This window comes from Cebus imitator, unplaced genomic scaffold (genome assembly GCF_001604975.1).
Source record: "Cebus imitator isolate Cc_AM_T3 unplaced genomic scaffold, Cebus_imitator-1.0 Scaffold266, whole genome shotgun sequence".
Classification (NCBI taxonomy): Eukaryota; Metazoa; Chordata; class Mammalia; order Primates; family Cebidae; genus Cebus; species Cebus imitator.
The window spans coordinates 1,054,002-1,071,800 of NW_016107581.1; the positions used below are offsets into that span (position 1 = coordinate 1,054,002).

General features: G+C 53.8%; 1 protein-coding gene across 2 annotated transcripts in view; it reads left to right on the forward strand.

The window, feature by feature from the left end:
- The first annotated feature begins 7,756 nt into the window (after positions 1-7,756).
- Positions 7,757-17,799, forward strand: part of BICRA (BRD4 interacting chromatin remodeling complex associated protein) — a 94,184-nt gene continuing 84,141 nt past the window's right edge. For both annotated transcript variants that reach the window (XM_017500425.2, XM_017500427.2), the window contains exon 1: positions 7,757-7,983. The gene's annotated coding sequence lies outside the window, so the exon portion shown is untranslated. The remainder of the gene's footprint in view (positions 7,984-17,799) is intronic.

Genomic DNA, 17,799 nt, shown 5'->3' on the forward strand with positions numbered 1-17,799 from the left:
CTCACCGCAGCCTCAGCCTCCCGGGTTCAAGCGATTCTCCTTCCTCAGTCTCCCGAGTAGCTGGGATTACAGGCACGCTCCACCACGCCCGGCTAATTTTTTGTATTTTTTAGTAGAAACGGGGTTTCGCCTTGTTGGCCAGGCTGGTCTCGAACTCTGACCTCAGGTGATCCGCCCACCTCAGGATTACAGGATTACAGGATTCCGCGCCTGGCCACAGTTTTCTTCTGCTTTTCAAGACATTCTGTATTTAAAAAGCAAGAGACTGTATTTTTATAATCTCCACCTTTTACATTTTTATACTTTTTTCTTTCTTCTCTCCTTCCCTGTCAGGCTACATAGCTAATCCCCTGTCAGTTCAAGTATCCCGTCCTCATTTTACGGCTACTCCGCATCCCACTGTGGGCCGCACCACAGCTTATCTGGTGAGTCCCCCCCATCGATGGACAAGTAGGTTGTTTCTGGTCTTTTGGGGTTTTTTACGAATTTTTATGAGAAAAACAATAAAAAACAATGATACCCCCACCCTTTGGTTAGTGTTTGTCAAGAAACGGACAGTCAGAAGTCCCAACCTACGCCCCCCAACGCCAGACTCTTCGCATCCGCCTAGGGTACCCCAGCTCCGGGATCACAGTGCTCGGGGACCCCGCGTTCAAGGCCTGCCCAGCCTCCCCGAAGCTGTCAGGCGGCGGCTGCGGCCAGAGGTAGCCACGCCCCGTGGCCCGCCCGCAGTCGGCCCGATTCAAATCTGGCCAATGATAGTGTGTAAACAAACCCAGGCCCCGCCCCGCAATGAATAATCTCCCCACCGCACCCCCGGCAGGCAAGAGGCCCATTTAACCCGATGGGGGGTTGGGGTCGGGACAGAGTCGGAGTCGTGGCTCCGCCCCCAGGCCTGGGCCAATAGGCGGCCAGGCTCCGCCCCCGGCACTTGCCGCGCTGAGGACCCGAGGCTGGGCTGGGCGCGCAGCTGCCTGATTTCGCCGCGGCTCGCCGTCTGGGCGCTCCGGGCGCTCTGAGCCTGGAGCCGGGGCGGCGCCCTCCGCCGTACCAGCCGCATTGGAAGGGCGCGGTCAGAGGGCAGAGGTCGCCCCGGCATCAATGCCCTCTGAGTCCCCCCCTTACTTCCAGCGCCTGGCTGCTAAAACTGGACCCAGAAAGGTCTCCGATGAAAGCTTGTTCCCCTCACCCCTATTTAACGAAACCTGGAGAGGACTCCAGGGGTGTTTTTGGCTTGCGCAAGGCTTTTCATTTCTTTCTCCTAGTTCTTGCAGCGTTACATGAATACGGAAAAATGCACGTATCATGTGCGCCTCTCTACGGAAAACTAAAACTCCATGTGGCACCGGCATCCTCCCAGGTCGTGTTACAACTTGGGTTGGCGAAGTTTTCAACTTTATAGCCGCCAGTGCGGGGGAGGAGCCGCGAAGGGCGTTTGGTTTTGACTCTCAGAGGCACAAACCACTTTTTAAAAAGTGAGGTCGGGCGCGATGGCTCACGCCTGTAATCCCAACACTTTGGGAGGCCGAGGCGGGCGATCACCTGAGGTCAGGAGTTGAAGACCAGCCTGGCCAACATGGTGAAAACCCGTCTCTAAAAAATACAAAAAAAATTAGCCGGACGTGGTGGTGCATCCCAGCTACTTGGGGGGCTGAGGCAGGAGGATCGCTTGAATCCGGGAGGTGGAGGTTGCAGTGCGCCGAGATCGCGCCATTACACTCCAGCCTGGGTGACAGAGTGAGACTCTGTCTCAAAAAAAATAAAATAAAATAAAAAATAAGTGAAAGAAAGGATAGAAGGAGGGAGGGGAGGGAGAGATGGAAAAAAGGGAAGGAAGAAAAGAAAGAAAAAGAAATAGAAAGAAGAGAGATAAAGGAAGAAATGAAAAGAACAAGAATAAACAGCCCCCTTTCTGGCCAGGCGTGGTTGCTCATGCCTGTAATCCCAACACTTTGGGAGGCTGAGGTGGGTGGATCATTTGAGATCCAAACCCACCTGACCAACGTAATGAAACCCCTTCTCTACTAAAAATACAAAAATTAGCCAGGCCTGGTGATGGGGCCTATAATCCCAGCTACTCCGGAGGCCGAGGCAGGAAAATCACTTGAACCCAGGAGGTGGAGGTTGCACCTCTGCACTCCAGCCTGGGCAACAGAGACTCTGTCTCAAAATAAATAAATAGATAGATAATGAGATGGATTTGGCACAAGAATAGTTGCACATAGGTGTGATGAAGCAAATAGAGCAACATGCCGATGTCAAATCTAAGTGGTGGGTATTTAGGTGTTCCCTATGTTTCTTCCACTTTTCTATGTTTGAACATTTTCATAATAAAATGTTTGGGGACCAGGTATATTTGGGTGCCTGACAATACACTCCCATTGAAGAGATGAGAAAATGGAGGAGCCGGAGAAGTGACTTGCCCTAGGTTCATCGGGTGACTCAGCCACAGAACACCTGGGTGTATGACTTAGGCCCCCCGCTGCCTGGCTGGCCCCGGGACAAGTCACTGAACCTGTCTGGGTCTGACTGTTCAACTCAGTGCTTAACCTGGGACTCATAACTTGCACCTAATTCTCAAATAAAAAGGGTGTGTCACCCCCAAAGGACAGCAGGTCTCTTTCGATCTGGGCCCATATTGACCCCAACACTGGTCTTTGGTCACCCCTTTGGCTGCCTCTGACCTTCCCCCCACTGATTCTAGAACAGTATGCACAACACTCATTACTCTGAAGCTTGGTCAGCCTTTCCAGGATGCCAGGGAACCGATAGGCAGAGCAGAAAATATAGACATTTGTTCTCCCAGGGCAGGGACTGCCAGGGAATCAATGCCCTTTCACCCACCCCTTTAGTTGCACCGCCTGGCAGCTAAAACCCAGATGCTGTACCAAGGGATCGTCGTGTAAAGGATTCCATTTGAGAATCAGAAGCAAGTTATGAGTCCTGCATTAAGAACTGAGTCGGTGCCTGTAATCCCAGCACTTTGGGAGGCCAAGGTTGGGGGATCATTTGAGGCCAAGAGTTCCAGAGCAGCTTGGCCAATATGATGAAACCCTGTCTCTAGTAAAATACAAAAATTAGCTGGGCATGGTGGCAGGTGCCTATAATCCCAGCTACTCGGGAGGCTGAGGCAGGAGAATTGCTTCAGCTTTGGAGGTGTGGGTTGCAGTGAGCTGAGATTGTGCCACTGCACTGCAGCCTAGGCGGCAGACCAAGACTGTCAAGAAAGAAAGAAAGGGGAGAAGGAAAGGGGAGGGGAGAGAGAGAGAGGAAGGGATGGGGAGGGAAGGAGGAAGAGCCGGGTGCAGTGGCTCACGCCTGTAATCCCAGCACTTTGGGAGGCTGGAGGTGGGTGAATCACTTGAGGTCGGGAGTTCAAAACCAGCCTGACCAATGTGGTAAAACTCCGTCTCTACTGAAAAAAAAAAAAAATACAAAATTAGCTGGGCGTGGTGACACATGCCTGTAATCCCAGCTACTCAGGAGGCTCAGGCAGGACAATGGTTTGAACTCTGGAGGCGGAGGTTGCAATGAGCCGAGTCATGGGCAAGAAGAGTGAAACTCTTGTCTCAAAAAAAGAGAGAGAGGAGAGAAGAGAGAGGAGGAAGGAAAAAGGAAAGAGAGAAAGAAAGGAGGAAAGAGAGTAAGAAAGAAAAAAAGAAAGACAGAGAGAAAGAAAGAAGTAATTGAGTTGGGTAGTTAGACCCAGACAGATTCAGCAGGGCCACCCAGGCAGGGTGGGGACTAATGGCTAGGTTTTTGAGCTTGCTTTTTTTTTTTTTGAGATGGAGTTTTGCTTTTACTGCCCTGGCTGGAGTGCAACGTTGGGATCTCAGTTCACTGCAACCTCCAACTCCCGGGTTCAAGTAATTCTCCTGCCTCAGCCTCCAGAGTAGCTGGGATTACAGGCATGTGCCACCATGCCCAGTTAATTTTGTATTTTTAGTAGAGACAGGGGTTGCTTCATGTTGGTCAGGCTGGTCTCAAACTCCCAACCTCAGGTGATCCTCCCACCTTGGCCTCTCAAAGTGCTGGATTACAGGTGTGAGCCACTTCGCCCGGTCTCTTATTTATTTATTTATTTTTTAGATGGAATCTTGCTCTGTCGCCCAGACTGGAGTGCAGTGGCACGATCCTGGCTCACTGCTACTTCCCTCTTCCGTGTTCAAGTGATTCTCCTGCCTTAGCCTCCCGAGTGGCTGGGACTACAGCTATGTTTTTCTATTTTAGTAGAGATGCAATTTCACCGTGTTGCCCAGGCTGGTCTTGAACTCCTGAGCTCTAGCAATCCGCCCGCCTCGACCTCTCAAAGTGCTGGGGCTGGCGTCTTGCTGGTGTCCTCTGCACCCTACCAGAGCCATTCCAAATGGCATGGCCCAAGGCCGTCTCCCTGAGGCCAGATGTGTGTACGAGGTAGGTTAATGTTGTTATATCTATTCAGCATACTTTTCTTGAGCATTTGCTAAGTGCCAAGCACTGTTTTAGGGGCAGTGGATATTCTACAATGTACCTGGGAACTGCCACAAAGGGCATGACTGAGGGAGGTAAACTGAGGCCCACAAACCGAGGCTCAGTGACTTATTTGCTTAGTTGCAAGCTGTCTGTGTTGTCTAAAAGATTGTGAGTTGCCTGGGAGGCAGGAACCAGGGTGGGGTTGGTCATCACAGGATCCTTGGTACACACCAGACATTAAACAAATATGACTGGACCGGGTGTGGTGGCTCACGCCTGTAATTCCAGCACTTTGGGAGGCTAAGGTGGGCAGATCACAAGGTCAGGAGTTGGAGACCAGGCTGACGAACATGGTGAAATCCCATCTCTACTAAAAATACAAAAATTAGCTGGGCGTGGTGGTGTGAGTCTGTAATCCCAGCTACTCAGGAGGCTGAGGCAGGAGAATGGCTTGAACTCGGGAGACGGAGGTTGCAGTGAGCCGAGATCGGGCCACTGCACTCCAGCTCGACAACAATAGGGAAACTCAGCCTCAAAAAAAAAAAAAAAAAAAAAGACTGAATAAACTCTGACGAAGTCTGCAGTTAGTCCCCTAGTTCTGAGTCCCCCAGGGCTGGCAGCTACGACAGATACGCAAGTGCTACCATCAGGTCCCACTGTACAGTGAAGCCTTCCAAGGAGGGTGGAGTCTCACTTCCTGGGTGCATGACTGGGCAAAACACTTCCCTTCTCGGAGCCAATTGAGTTTTCCACACTGTGACATTTGGGTAACTAAAGGCCTCTCCCTGTGGGCAATTCTCATCAGAAACTGTCATCACTACGTAGTTAACACTTTAAAAGTGTAGCTCCATCAGTGGCTGTGAAAGTGCAGAGTGAGGAAGGTGCAGACTACACAAAAATAAAGTAAAAAACGTGTGTACTGCTGCTTCCTGGAGGGTCCGAATACCTCCAATGGGTGGTGGATGATCAGTTTTTTTTTTTTTTTTTCTTTTTTGAGAGGGNTTTTTTGAGAGGGAGTTTCACTCTGTTGCCCAGGCTGGAGTGCAGTGGCATGATCACAGCTCACTGCAGCCTCAACCTCCAGGGCTCAAGCGATCCTCCTGCCTCAGCCTCCCAAGCAGCTGGGACTACAGGTACATATCACCATGCTGGGCTAATTTTTGTTCAGACAGGGAGACAGGGTCTTGCTATGTTGCCAGCGCTGGATAAATTCTTTTCTTTTCTTTTTGAGACGCAGTTTCGCTCTTGTCACCCAGGCTGGAGTGCAATGGTGTGATCTCGGCTCACTGCAACCTCCACCTCCTGGGTTCGAGCGATTTTCCTGCCTCAGCCCCCGAAGTAGCTGGGATGACAGGCCTGAGCCTCTGTGCCGGCAGATAAATTCTTTAAAAAAAAATACATTGCGGGGGCCGGGCGCGGTGGCTCAAGCCTGTAATCCCAGCACTTTGGGAGGCCGAGGCGGGTGGATCACAAGGTCAAGAGATCGAGACCATCCTGGTCAACATGGTGAAACCCCGTCTCTACTAAAAATACAAAAAATCAGCTGGGCATGGTGGCGTGTGCCTGTAATCCCAGCGACTCAGGAGGCTGAGGCAGGAGAATTGCCTGAACCCAGGAGGCGGAGGTTGCGGTGAGCCGAGATCGCACCATTGCACTCCAGCCTGGGTAACAAGAGTGAAACTCCGTCTCAAAAAAAAAAAATACATTGCGGTAGATATTATGGGTAGCACCGCCAAACACTAAAAGACATGTTAAGGCTTAAAAAACAGAGGCCGAGGCTGGGCGTGGTAGCTCATGCCTGTAATCCAAGCACTTTGGCGGCCAAGGTGGGTGGATCACCTGAGGTCATGAGTTCAAGACCAGCCTGACCAACATGGTGAAACTCCGACTTTAAAAACAACAACAACAACAAAAAGAAAAAACAGAGGCCAAGCACGGTGGCTCACACCTGTAATCCCAGCACTTTGGGAGGCCGAGGCAGGCGAATCACCTGAGGTCAGGAGTTCCAGACTAGCCTGGCCAACATCGTGAAACCCCATCTCTACTAAAAATGCAAAAAAAAAAAAAAAAAATTAAGTGGGGGTGGTGGTACACGTCTGTAATCCCAGCTTCTCCAGAAGCTGAGGCAGGAGAATCGCCTGAACCCGGGAGGCGGAGGTTGCAGTGAGCCGAGATCATGCCACTGCACCCCAGCCTGGGCTACAGAGCGAAACTCCCCTCTCAAAACAAAACAAAATATAACAACAACAAAAACAATCACAGATCTGTCTCAATTACTTATTTATTCAACACGCATTCACTGGGCACCTACTGTGTGCAGGAGATTTTTCTAGAGCACTGGGGAGACAGAAGTTACTAAGGGAACAGAATATACATCTCCCAGGGCTCGCAGGCTCGGGGGTTGTGCCCTCGCTGGACTCCCAGCACCGCGCAGCGCACACAGTGGGCGCTCACCAAGCGCTCGCTAAGGGAACGCGTGAATCCCAGTGTCCCGCCAGCAGGGCGTTTACGGCCTGATGGGGCGGAAACGGACCCGACACCACCACGGCGTCCTGGGGCTTCTGGGAATCCCATCAGCGCGGCCGGAGCGGCCTGGGACAGGCTCCGGGGCAGGTCCGACCCGCCTCCCCGGCGCCGCCGCGGCTCGGCGGAGACCCACTGGGGTGAGTGATTGAGCCACGTCCGGGATCCCGGCCTGTCACCCCTTAGTCCCCACCGCCTTCCACCCTGCCAGGCTCCAACTCGGGGCTCCGGCGGGGTCCCAGCTCCGGGGGGACTCCCCTCCATCTCCTCCATCTTCATCCTCAACTCCCGCTGTCTTTTCGAACCTGGGACGCTCCCCTTGGGCGCGTCCTCCCGCCGGGCGACCGTCCTCCGCCTCGGGGGACGCGCCTAGGACGCACGGCGCCCCCTCCCCAGCCGGACCGGGGGTGTGAGAGCTCGGACCTCTTCAGCTCCCCCGCGCCTCGGCACCCGGATCGCTGCTTTAGGCAGTCGACATACTACACCGGAGCCCGGGCAGGCGCACCCCCGAACCCCCGGGACTGGGGCTGGGGGCGGGGGCGGCGCCGGCGCGGAGGGCCCAGTCCTCGGGCGTCCGCAGCCTCCCATTGGCTCCTGGGCCCGCCGCTCGGCCTGGCGGGGCCGGGGCTGGTCCGCCCGGGCGTGGGGCGGGGCCTCCCGAAGCCCCTCCCCCGGCGAGGGAGGAGGGAAGAGGAGGAGGAGGAGGAGGAGGAGGAAGGGGGGGCGGAACACAAAACCTGCGAGGTTTTTTTTTTTCCGTTTGCATTTAATTAAAAAAAATTTTTTTTGCATACCCGAGGGACGCTCCCCGGCGCGGGCGCGGGCCCGGGGTGCGCGGGCCTGGGCGCGGGGCGGCGGCGGGGGCCCGGCGGCGGCTGCGGAGCGGCCGCCATGCGATCAGGCAGTGCGCTGACCGGCCCGGCCGGCCGGCCCCTTCTGGGTCCTCCCTTTGCAGCCCGTGCGGGGCCGTCTCGGAGACCCCGCGCCGACGGCTGCTCAAACATCAGGGTGAGTTTCTCACAATGTAGCAATTTCTCTTTAAATCTCTTAACTCTCTCTACCTGCGAGTCTGGGCTGTGACAGGGCGCAAAAGCGAGGGGGGAGTGGGGGTTGGCGGCGAGGGTGTGTGTGGGGGGAGCCGGAGCCGGGGCCGAACCCACCCCCGCGACACTCACACACTCAGCCCCCCAGCCGGGGCGCAGCGCCCGCTGCCTCTTTTTTTTTTTTTTCTGCTCGGCGCCCACCGCCACCGGCACCCCCCCGCCCCGCGTCTCTCCCACCACCGCCGCCGCCCCGATCCTACGGGGACCCCCCCGCAACCGGCTTCCCTGCCCAGACCCGGCGCCCGGTGCCTCCCCGGCCCTCCCGCCGGCTGCCGGGGATACAATGGAGCGGCGGGGAGAGGAGAACTAACGTTCCACGGGGGGAGGGGCGCGGAGACCCCCTCCCCGGCCTGGCCCCCTCCCCTCGCCCCGCTCCCCGCCTTTCGGGGAAGGCGAGGGCCACCGGGCAGCGGGCGGCGATCTCCCTGCCGGAGGCGGCGAGCCTGCATCTCCCCGCCTCGCTTGGCCCCTGCGCCCCCTCCCCAAATCCCTCCCGTGGGTGTCGCGGACACGGGGGGCCCCTGAGAGCTGGGGAGGGATGGATGGGGAAGGAGGCCATCGGGGCTCCCCCTCCGCACCGCCCCTAAACAATGAAAGGAGTTGACTTGACCCCCCACCCCCGGCAGTGGAGGGAGGTGACCCCCTCCCCCATCCCCAGCTGAGGCTCATCCCGGAGGGGGCCGTTACGGGTGTGGGGGGGTGAGCGCCTCCCCTGTCACCTCCCGAGGTTCGGGGCGGCCCCCCATCTCCTCCCTTTCGGCCTGGGAACGGGAGGCACCAGGCTGGGCCGGGGCACGGCGCTCGGGTGGTGACCTTTAGACAAAGGCAGCCCTTTCCCCGGGGTGAGCCCGGACGAGTTGGGCCCGCGGCCTCCTCGGGCCCCTGCGGAGGGCAGCCAGGCCGCGGGCACCCGGAGGGAGGGATGAAGGAGGAGGGAGGAGGAATGGAGCCATCTGGATTTCCCATCCCCGGCTGCCCTCGGCTGCTTCCCCGACTCCTGTCACGGGCAGCCGCGGGGAGACGAGGGACCAGGGGCTGCCTGGGCCTTGGTGCGCCGCCAGCCGGGACGACCGGGCGAGGAGCGGCGGAAGGGCTCGACTCGGGCTTGGGCGCCGGTGGTGATTGGAAGGCACTAGGGCTCCTTCCTCTACGCGCCCCTTTGTTTTGCTTTGTGGTTCTGAGCAGCTGAACTTCCCTGGAGGTGGGGTCAGAGGCCGCAGTGTCAGCTCTCCCGGGGAGGCCCGGGTGACAGGTCCTAGTCTCTGATGTCCCCAGCCTTGTGGGCTGCAGTCTGTGCCCAGGTCCGTGTCCTGACCATCGCCCCCTTTTGTCAACCCCCCACCCCACCTACCACCCACCCATAGTATAATACAGATCTAGGGATGGCTTTCTCTTAACTCCTCTTTACAGAGGGCACTTGTCAGGGAAACTAGAAACATCCCGGGCTTCAAGGCCTGAGATTTGGGATAAGCTCTCTGTGCTTTTCACCTCTTCCAGCACCTGGGGTGGGGTGGGGGGATCTGTCAACTCTGACCTGCCCTGGGTCATGAGAAAACAGGGGAGGACAACTCAGGAAGCAACCACTTCCCATGCTGGTAGAATTTTGGGGGCACGTTGACCTCCCTTGTCTTCCCCATAGCTCCCTCCACCCCCCCAATGGAAAAATTAAGAACAATATTTCTCTAACTAGGGAGCCTCTTTCTGCCGCTGCTAAATGCATTACACACTGGCCACAGTCCAAGGAGGAAGTGGAGGGACAGACATTATTCCCATTTTCCAGACAGGTTCATGGAGGCTCAGAGAGGTTAAGGGGCTTGCCCAGGGTCACACAGCCCTGGGTCACACAGAGCCCCAATTCGTTACCTCCTACAGTATTTCCATCTCAGTTAGAAAATCTTAAGCTCTTCTGTCCCACCCTTTGGCACTTTGCTTCTCTGACTTCAGTGGACCTGGTTGGAAATGTAGCTAATACCTAGAAGCGGCGGCCAGATTTGTTTTCCCTGGGAGCTGGTTTTGGGAAGGGGTGTACTTGGAAGTGGGGCTGAGGGCAGGATCATTTATTTCGCTTGTGGCTGGAATGAAGAATTGCCTGCAGGAGCTGAGAATTGGAGGCCTGTGAAGAGTCAGGGAGGGGGAGTCCCAGGCCTGGCCAGTGATGGGCTTGGGGCACCTAGGAGCTGGCCCCAGTCATGCTCTCCCTTCTCCGACTGAGCAGGGTACTTGGCCACATTTGCTGCTACTAAGCCCTACCTGGAGAGAAGCTGAACTGTTTGGGACTGTTGTCATCTGGTTGTTACTATGCCCTGTGACCCGCTGTCACTTTGCCATATCATGGCCCTTTGATGCAGCTAGCGGAGAACTTTCTTTTTCTTTTTTTTGAGACGAAGTCTTGTTCTGTTGTCCAGGCTGGAGTGCAGTGGCACAATCTCGGCTCACTGCAACCTCCGCCTCCTGGGTTCAAGCAATTCTCCTGCCTCAGCCTCTCAAGTAGTTGGGATTACAGTTGTGCACCACCACGCCGGGCTATTTTTTTTTTTTTGTGTGTGTATTTTTAGTAGAGGTGGGGTTTCACCATATTGGCCAGGCTGGTCTCGAATTCCCAACCTTGTGATCTGACTGCCTCGGCCTCCCAAAGTGCTGGGATTACAGGCGTGAGTCATCATACCCAGCAGCAGAGAGCTTTCTTGCCTGTCTCTCTCTGGCCTGATCTGCTCTGTAACCTTAGTCAGGTCATTTAACTTCTGGTCCTCAGTTTTGTCATCGGCAAGTAGGGATAATTATAGTTTCTCTAAGTGACCTGGAGGTGGGTAAAAGTATTATCCAAACGTGTCATTTATAGTTATCATTCAGCAGGCAGGGTGTGCAGTGTGGGTACAGGGCAGGAAGGTCAGCTGCTGGCATTGAATTTTTTTTTTTTGCGATAGAGTCTTTCTTTGTTGCGCAGGCTAGCGTGCAATGGCGTGTGATCTTGGCTCACTGCAACCTCCACTTCCTGGGTTGAAGTGATTCTTCTGCCTCAGCCTCCCGAGTAGCTGGGATTACAGGCACCCATCACCACACCCAGCTAATTTTTGTATATTTAGTAAAGATGGAGTTTCACCACGTTGGCCAGCCTGGTCTCGAGGTCCTGACCTCAGCTGATCTGACTGGCATTTAAATTTAAGACTAGGTGCTGTGGCTCACGCCTGTAACCCCAACACTTTGGGAGACCGAGGCAGGAGGATCACTTGAACCCAGGATTTCAAGACCAGCCTAGGCAACATGATGAGACCCTGTGTCTACAAAAAATCAAACAATTAGCTGGGCATGGTGGCACTTGCCTGTGGCCCTAGCTCCTTGGGGGTGATGATGTCGGACGATTGCTTGAGCCGAGGCATTTGAGGCCAGGGTGAGCCGTGATTGTGCTCTCAACGCTGGGCAACAGAGTGAGACCCTGTCTCAATAATAATAATAATAAATTAAATAAAAAATTTAAAGGTGAATAGAGGACTTTGCCCCAGAAGAATTCCCTGTGGTGGGGTAAGGCCAATTGCAAACAAACAATTTCCCTCAGTGCCACCTACCCTCTGAGTGCTTTGGGGACTGGGGCCCTACCCCTTAAACACTTTACCCATGCTGAATACACATTTACCTGGCGGGGTGGAGGGGTGGGGGCTGAGGGAGAGAGGCTGGCCCCAACTCACTGGGTGTAGGAGGTAATACAGGTGATCTTGCCATTTTACAGATGAGGAAACTGAGGCGAGGGGAAGCACTTTGGGAGGCTGAGGCGGGTGGATCATAAGGTTGGGAGTTCGAGACCAGCCTGGAATATGGTGAAACCCCATCTCCATGGCCGAGCCAGGACTCCAAGCCAGACAGCAGAGATTAGTGGTGGGGACTCCATATTTGTCAACAGAACTGGGGAGATGGTACTTCATGGAGTCTGATCCCAGAAGCGTTGAGGGACCCCTAATCCCTGCAGCCACTGCCCCCTACTTTAAGTGCAGATATTTCCCTAGGTGAAATGACAGGCATAAATAATAATTCTCGGGGGAGGTGGGCAGGAGGAGAGGGGCTCTGGAGAAGTCGCAGATCTCTCAAGGCTGAGTGCTGGCTGAATGTAGGAACTGATCTTTTCGGAGGGTGGTGGGAAAAGTCTGAGTGAGGCCCAAGAGGGTCTCCCTGCTGACTTCCTTCCCAGAGGCCTCCGGCCCTTCCCCACCCTTCCTTCAGGAGATGGGGTCTGCCCCAGGTTATGGAAGGGCCAAGGGATCAGGGCCCAGAGGTCTGGGAATGGGGAGTTCCTGGGGGTGTGTAGGGCTCCCCAGGTTCCCGTGGGCCACCTTGTAGCCCCAGGTCCAGCCAGCAGGGCAGTTCCCCGCCAGCTCTCAACCCCCACCCCCCAGGCTGCCTTGACTCCAGGTCTCAAGAATGCAGAAGGCTGCTGGTAAGGGAAGTTAATTGGAAACAGGAAAACATGGCATTCCTTTCCAGGCCGCCTGGGCTTGGAAGGCAGAGGGGGCTGCCATTTCCCCTCTCCCGCCCTGCAGGGGAGAGGGGTGAGGAGCATGGTTGTCTTGCCTTGGTCATAGTTGAGCCTTCTTCCCCCACCAGGCATCCTCACTTAGTAGAAAACAAGAATAGTTACCCGAGCTGCGTGTCCACGATGTTAACTGCCCCCTTCCCCCAGCAGAATGAATTGCCCCCTCCTTACTCACCCCTTCACACCCCTCTGGTTTTTTGTCCCCGGTCTAGCCTGAGCTAGCTCCCTGCTAGCATGCACCTTATGCCACACCAGAGGAAGCGTTTGGTGGAGGGGTCCTTAGGGAGTGTCTCCTGGTTCCGTTCCTTGCATTCTCCTCTGCCTGGAGTACTACCATTAGAGTTGTGTCCCAGTTGACTGAAGCTTTTGTGTCTCAGGAACAAGCAAGTTTCCCCAGTGGAGAGAGAGGGTTTTCTAAGGCGTTTCTAGTTTGGTGACAATTAGTTTTGTGTATGAGTGTATGTATTCATTGGTGGTGGTGGGGGGGTATTGGCAAAAGCAGAGAGGGCCTTTGTTTCTTTAATTGTTCCCAATTAAACTTCCTGAGGGCCTACTGTGTGGCAGGGCCCTAGGGAGCAGTTAAGTCATAGGGATCCAGTCCAGGAGGAGGAGAGAGAAGGGTTGGATTAGCTGTTGTGGGGTTTCATTCATGCTGCCTGGGTGGTCTGAGACAGCATCTTTCTCTCTCTGCCTTTCGTTCTTTTTTTCCTAAGTGATACACAGCACACAGGGCAAATTCAGAATACCAAAGATGATGTGTCCCTGTATCTTCCCCAGAATCCCTGGTCCCCTAGCTCTCTTCCCCAGAGCAGCCGCCACCATTCTGATGTTCTGTGTGTGTACTTTTATATACCGATGTATGTCTTTAAAACCATTCAGGCTGGGCACGGTGGCTCACGCAGGTAATCCCAGCTCTTTGGGAGGCTGAAGTGGACAGATCACCTGAGGTCAGGAGTTTAAGACCAGCGTGACCAATGTGGTAAAATCCCATCTCTACTAAAAATACAAAAATTACAGGCCAGGCGCGGTGGCTCAAGCCTGTAATCCCAGCACTTTGGGAGGCCGAGGCGGGTGGATCACGAGGTCAAGAGATCGAGACCATCCTGGTCAACATGGTGAAACCCCGTCTCTACTAAAACTACAAAAAATTAGCTGGGCATGGTGGCACGTGCTTGTAATCCCAGCTACTCAGGAGGCTGAGGCAGGAGAATTGCCTGAACCCAGGAGGCGGAGGCTGCGGTGAGCCGAGATCGCGCCATTGCACTCCAGCCTGGGTAACAAGAGCGAAACTCCGTCTCAAAAAAAAAAAAAAAAAAAAAAAAAAAAAAAAAAAAAATTACAAAATAAAAAAGTTAGCTGGGTGTGGTGGTACACACCTGTAATCCCAGCTACTCAGGAGGCTGAGGCAGGAGAATTGCTTGAACCTGGGAGGTGGAGGTTGCAGTGAGCTGAGATCGCGCCAGCCTGGGTGCTCCAGCCTGGGCAACACAGCGAGATTCCGGCTAAAACGAACAAAGAAAAAACTATTCATCTTACACAGATGGTAGTCTGCTCTATCCATTGCTTTCTTCCTGCTTCATCTTCCTGGGAGACCTCATGTAGGTCTTCCATCTTTTTCTTGGCTGTGTGGTATTCCTCTGTGTGGGCGAATCCTCCTTTACTATAATGGATGTGGAGGCGTTTCCGAATGTTTCTGTTTGCAGCATGGGAAGGCACAGGTCCACACACATTACAGGAAAGTGGGTGTGCCTGTGGTGGCCTCCTGGAAGTGGGATTGATAGATCAAGGGCCAGCAATTTGTCCTTTGCTGGCTCTTAGGGGGTACCTTTGATGCTGTACCTTTTTAATTTTTTGAGACACAGTCTTGCTGTGTCACCCAGGCTGGAGTGCAGTGGCGCCATCACTTTTCACGGCAGCATTGCCCTTCCCGGGCATGAGTGAGCCTCGCATCTCAGCCTCCCCAGTAGCTGGGACTACAAGTGCCCACCACCACACCCAGGGAGTTTTTGTATTTTTTTGTTAAGACTAGGTCTCACTGTGTTGCCCAGGCTGGTCTCCAACTCCTGCTCAAGGACTCTTCCCGCCTAAGCCTCACAGAGTGCTGGGATTATAGGCATGAGCCACTGCGCCCGGCCCCTCGTGCCGCACCTTGAAGGACGTTGTTCTCTTTCTCTCCTGTTCACTGTGATCCCGCCTGTCGCCCAGGCTGTGTCTCCAGGCTGCACCTGCACATGTCTTTGCCTCCTCCGGTGACCTCCTTGCGTCTGATGAGCTTCTTGCCTCTTCCTCCTCCTTATGGGCTGCATCACGTGCTTGCCACCTGGTGTGGAGGTCGGGAGTGTGGGCTCTGGACCCTGCCAGTTGGTTCTGATCCCAGTTCTGCCACTTGCTGGATGAATGGCTGTGGACGGGGGCCTTGCTTGGGGCCTTGGTTTCCCCCTTTTCTTTTTCTTTCCTTTTTTTTTTTTTAAAGACAGAGTTTCACTCTTGTTGCCCAGACTGGAGTGCAATGGTGCCATCGTGGCTCACTGCAACCTCTGCCTCCCGGGTTCAAGGGATTCTCCTGCCTCAGCCTCCTGAGTAGCTGGGATTATAGGCATTTGCCACCACACTTGGCTAATTTTGTTTTTTTTAGTAGAGTCGGGGTTCCTCCATGTTGGTCAGGCTGGTCTTGAACTCTTGGCCTCAGGTGATGTGCCCACCTCAGCCTCCCAAAGCGCTGGGATTACAGGTGTGAGCCACCGCACCTGGCCTGAGCCACTGTGCCCAGGTTTCCCCCTCTATTAAGTGAGTTAATCTCAGTATCTATTTGGTAAGGCTCTTTGAGGGTTCCCAAACACCCATAAAGTGTCAAGGTCGCCCCATCACTCAGTGTCGGTGTCACCTGTCATTTTTAGGCAGTTCTTTCTCCTGCGGACTGTGACCCCTTATTTGGCAGGCGTTGGATGGAATGCTGACTTCTCTGCCTAATTGCAGTGTGACTCTGGGCAAGCGATCCCTTTGCGTGGCCTCAGTTTCCTTGTCTATAAAGTGGGCTCATGATGCCTCCCTTGTAGGGTCTGCTGTGAGGCTGAACAAAGCAATGTTCTGTCCAGCTGGGCATGCAGTTGCTTTCAGGAACTAGCAAATGATACTGCTGTAGTTTTCACTATGATTGCTGTTCTCCCGTGGGGCTCACGCTGACTCCTCTGCTCTGAAAGGTCCCCATTGTCTTCCTGAAAGGCACACGATGAACAATGTTGGCATTTTAAACCGTATGGCAGCAGAGGGCACGCAGCAGGCTGCTCCGGCATGAGGCACACAGGGCTTCCCGGTACCGTGCCTCAGTTTCCCCATCTGGAAGAATGGGCATGGGAGGAAACCAACCTCAGGCATGCTCAGTCTTCAGTACAGTGCCTGGGGTATAGCCAGCGCCTGAAAAAATGTGTGGCTGTAGTGAGAATAATTATTATTAAGTAGCATAGTCTCCCATAGGATCAGATACCCAAGTTGCTATGGCCTTCCCCCCAAACCCTAGGCAAACAGTGCTGGCTTTTTTTTTTTTATGGAGTTTCGCTCTTCTTGCCTAGGCTGAAGTGCAATGATGTGATCTCAGCTCACCACAACCACCACCTCCCAGGTCCAGGCGATTTTCCTGCCTCAGCCTCCTGAGTAGCTGGGATTACAGGCATGTGCTACCACTCCAGGCTAATTTTGTATTTTTAGTAGAGACGGGTTTCTTCATGTTGGTCAGGCTGGTCTCGAACTCCCAAACTCAAGTGATCCACCTCCCTCAGCCTCCCAAAGTGCTGGGATTACAGGCTTGAGCTACCATGCCCCACCAGTGTTGGCATTTTAAATGGAAGGCACAGAGCTGGTGTTGGTGGCTCATGCCTGTAATCCCGGCACTCTGGGAGGCTGAGGCAGATGGATCACCTGAGGTCAGGAGTTTGAGACCAGCCTGGCCAACGTGGTGAAGCCCTGTCTCTACTAAAATACAAAAATTAGCCAGGCATGGTGGTGCATGCTTGTAATCCCAGCTACTCAGGAGGCTGAGGCAGGAGAATTGCTTGACCTGGGAGGTGGAGGTTGCAGTAAGCTGAGATGGCACTACTGTACTCCAGGACGACAGAGCGAGACTCCGTCTCAAAAAGAAAAGAAAAGACAATGTCCAGATACCCTTTGGGCCTCAGTTTCCTCTTCCGCAACAGAGCTTCCTCTGCTTTGGGTGCTGTGAAGCTTCAATGAGTGAAGATGTGGGAAGCTTTTTAGAATAGGACCTGGCTCTCGGGAATGCTCAGTGAAGATTCACTTTCTTTTTTTTTTTTTTTTGAGATGGATTCTCACTCTTGTTGTCCAGGCTGGAGTGCGATGGTGCGATCTCGACTCACCACAACCACCGCCTCCCGGGTTCAAGCGATTCTCCTGCCTCAACCTCCCGAGCAGCTGGGACTACAGGCATGCGCCACCACACCCAGCTAATTTTTGGAATTTTCAGTAGAGATGGGGTTTCTCTATGTTGGTCAGGCTGGTCTCGAACTCCTGACCTCAGGTGATCCACCCACCTCAGCCTCCGAAAGTGCTGGGATTACAGGTATGAGCCACCGTGCCCGGCCGAAGATTCACTTTGATTCTTCTTATTTTTTTATTTTTATTTATTTAATTTAATTTTTTTTTTTCGAGACAAGAGTCCTGCTCTGTGCCCAGGCTGGAGTACAATGGCACAATCTGAGCTCACCACAGCCTCTGCCTCCTGGGTTCATGTGATCCTCATGTCTCAGCCTCGTTAGCTATGACTACAGATATATGGGCCACAACACCCAGATAATTTTGTATTTTTTTGTAGAGATGGGGTTTGGCCATGTTGGCCAGACTGGTCTCGAACTCTTGGACTCAAGCAATCCACCCTCCTTGGCTTCCCAAAGTGCTGGGTTTACAAGTATGAGCCACCATGCCTGGCCTATTATTTTTAATATTTTATTTTATTTTATTTCATGTGACAAGGTCTTGGTATATTGCCCAGACTGGTCTCCAACTTCTGGGCTCAAGCAGTCCTCCCACCTTGGCTTCCCAAAGTCCTGGGAGTATAGGCATCAGCCACTGTACCTGGCCACCTTTACTTATTATTATTATTATTATTATTATTTTCTTTTTTTTGCCTTCTAGACTCTGCTTGGCGGGTTTATTATTATTATTATTATTATTTTTTTTTTTTTTTTG